The sequence below is a fragment of the Arachis ipaensis genome, chromosome B1 (genome assembly GCF_059453495.1).
Source record: "Arachis ipaensis isolate K30076 ecotype BB chromosome B1, ASM5945349v1, whole genome shotgun sequence".
Taxonomy (NCBI): Eukaryota; Viridiplantae; Streptophyta; class Magnoliopsida; order Fabales; family Fabaceae; genus Arachis; species Arachis ipaensis.
Window position 1 is genome coordinate 49356295 of NC_142436.1, and position 3556 is coordinate 49359850.

Below are 3556 nucleotides of genomic sequence, written 5' to 3' on the forward strand. Positions count from 1 at the left end.
ACCTTTAAAGATGCAAGCTCCTTCAGTCCCATTTTAACTGAAAGCATACTCTCGATATTTCCTTCTCTAGTAAGATCATTCAAGTCTGGAACAAGTTTGCTCCTCTTATCTGGGGCTTCATCACCTGCTTAAAACTGATTATAATTATATCTGGAAAAACCAAGGGTTCATGAAACAGAAAAGTAAAAATTATTACTAAAGAAGAAATAACACGAGAACATATTTATCCTATAATGCTGTCAAATTAGTATGAAATGAAGAATAAGAAGTCTTTATTTCATGCCTTTTTCCTAACATTCCTCCTTAGCTTTTTGTCATTTATATTTAAAGGTGAACTATTTAAGAATGTCAACAGAGAACAAGTAGACAATCATTTAGTAAACCTCAATCATATACCAAGAAAGAAATAAAGCAAGTAATTGTTTCTCAAGCTCCCTAACTCTGGCCTCTACTTCTTTGTATCTCTCTTCCTCAACTCTGAGCTATGTGTATCGGTTTCAACCAAGGTTAGTACTATAAGCATCAAGAGGGATAAAGAAATAATATTAAAATACCTTGTCAAGTATGCTTTCATTCTCTTCGTGGAGCATATCAACCTGTAGACAGAGAAGATACCTCAATTCGAAACATACAAATCCTCTTTTATGGGAAATGCATACCAAAGGTGCGGTACAAGAAGCAACTAACCTCATCAAGAAGTGCAGAAGCATCACGGTTGCCTCTTGAATCTTTTGGTTGAACAAGGCTAGAGTCAAACGGGAACCTGTAGATATTCTGCTAAACTGAGTTACATGATAATGCAGATAGAGGAGCTCAAAATTGCTATTGCAGTTTTCATATTAAAATATCCAAATCCAACTAAAGAAGCATTCGCATCATATCAGAACTAGAAATAAACAATGTAATGTAGAGGAATGAGCCAGAGTGAGGGTGAGAGTGGTAGTTAGTTAAATTTACCTTTTATCCTTTGGCTTATTGGAACGAATGAGAGGGTCGAGCGGAGTTGGATATTTCCTCCACATATTCACGAGTGCGAAAAAAAACGTTACTAGGCAAGGTAAATCACCTTAAACAAGAAAACTAGCAAGCACTTATGATAACACTAAGACCAGGTTCTGTTAAAACAATATCAGATGCACTACGAGCAGCATCCGTGGCATCGGCGACAGCTATACCAATGTCTGCCTTCTTTAGAGCAGGTGCATCATTCACTCCATCACTAGATATTCCACAGATATGTTTCCTCACTTGCAAACGCTTCACAATCTTATACTTGTGTTCTGACCAAAAATATAAAACAACAATCATATTAATACTTATTCGAGTACACGTGAAGTCCCCGGGATAATATCGAGACATACTAGGAAATACACCAGCAAATCCATCTGCTTTTTCGATTAGTTCATCAATAGGCAAGGCAGCAATGGATTCATCCTTGTCCTGTTCAAGTAAACCAGATGAAGGGTAGATATTGGTACCCATTCCCAAGCGTCATCCTGTTTCCTTTCTTATAACTAGTTGATCACCTGATAACAAAAAAAGGAAAGATATATAAATGATTATATTCATTTCTAAAGGATACTTTGTGTTGCCCAAATTCTTAACTGTCATGATAATCAATACAACAGCCAATTCCCAATCTTTGCAAACTTAATTACAATGATTCTGTACAATAACACAACCAAGTCAAAGGTGTTGACTATGGACCTATAATCATTTTGACATTTACTCTGAGATTTAGTGCCCTCCGTATTGTTTCGGCACTATCATGTCTAGGTGGGTCAAAGAGGGGCATAAGGCCAATAAACTGCCATGGGCCTGCAGCACTTTCTTTCCTTCCATCGGGAACTTCCTTTATGAAATGGAGAAGTTAACATAATCATACCATTTCTACTATCTTAAAATATAAGCAAGCAAATATAGCAAATGACAATGTGACGAATTCATCAATTACCTGGTATGCTACAGCAAGAGATCGCAGACCGCGTTCTGCAAACTTATCAATCACTGCATGAACTCTGTGTTCGATGTCTGATTTGTTGTGGGCAAGGTGTAGGATCTAGCCATCATGTTACAACTCAATGAGAATAAAAAAGACAAAATATTAACAGTTAACTATAAAAGTATATAAATGATGGTAAATTACCTGTTTAGTGCACCTTTGCTTACTCTATACATTTTACCATCTTGATCAATATAGGTCAATGCAGTCCTCTTATCAGTTGGATTGAAAGGAAGAAAATGTACTTCTTGCATACCTGCACGTGCCTTTGGTATTAATCAGCAAGCAGAAAAAAAGAAAAAACAAATTAATAATAATAATAATAATAATAATAATAATAATAATAATAATAATAATAATAATAATAATAACCTTTAGCGTGATAGGTTCAAGCCACACAAAGAGAAGCGATTCCAGTTTGCTTATTCATTAAAACAAATCACACAGAAATTGAATTAATTTAAAATAATTGAAAAAGAAAAACGAGAGAGAAAGAAATAATGGAATTACCTGCCAGAGGATAAAAAGATTGGAAGTCTTGACGGTAGATTCTTCAACCTCAGCCTCAGGTGTGGAAGAGCAACCACCTCTGATTATTTTATTGGCCAAAATAGCTCAATTCTAGGAGAGAAGACCTAACATTCATAATCATTAATCTCAAGTATGCATGGTTTACAAGACTTGAAGGATTTAATATAAAATCAGCATTAATTAAAAAAAACATGATCTAAAGGACCTAAACTCCCAAATTGAAGAGAACAAGAAAGAAGACAACGAAAATTTAACTTACAAGTAGAAAGCAACTGAGGAGGCAGAATGAAATCCAAAGATTCAAAGTATTCAGAGATTGAGATGGAGACAGAGCAAGACTGAGAGATTCATAGCACTGAGAGTGAAAGTGAGAGTGAGAGCATGCAATGCTTACGGAGATCTTCCGGCGTGGAGAACTGGTGGCGACCGGTGGGTTTGCTCTTGAATTTTTCCCTTCTCATCGCAATTCCGATTCAATCACTCACGCACACTACGATCAGATTCGAATAATGCAACTCTTCTTCTGCACGTAATTTTTGGGAACAAATTTAAAAAAAAAATTCAGAACAAGCATGAAACGAAAATGAAATAATCAGAATTGAGAATAATCAAACCCTTGAATTAGATTGAGATTGAGAAAGATTCCAAGGAGAACAAATCACGATCTAGAGATAGAGAAAGAGAGAGAGGAAGAGATTGTTTTGGAGAATGATTTTTTTTATTCTTGATTTCAAAGGAAATAATGATTGTGAGCACCGATTGAAAGCACTGAGCGAGAAAACTGAAAACATGCAATGGTTCGTGAGAGGGTTTTTGGGAAACTATGAACCCCTTTGTGTTTAGGAATAAGAATAGGTAACATTTCTTTAAACTTTTTAAAAAAATTAACTATATTTAATAACATTTCATTGTAAATGTTATCTTAAATATAATTTTATCTACAATACTAATATTTTAACAAATGTTACTGAAAGTCTAAAATATAGTAGTGACATCCCAATATATTTAAAATCAATGTTCTTA

The 3556-nt window shown here is 34.8% G+C and overlaps 1 pseudogene; it reads right to left on the reverse strand.

The window, feature by feature from the left end:
* Nucleotides 1–1080: 1080 nt before the first annotated feature.
* Nucleotides 1081–2432, reverse strand: LOC107606751 (plasma membrane ATPase 2-like; annotated as a pseudogene).
* Nucleotides 2433–3556: the final 1124 nt, after the last annotated feature.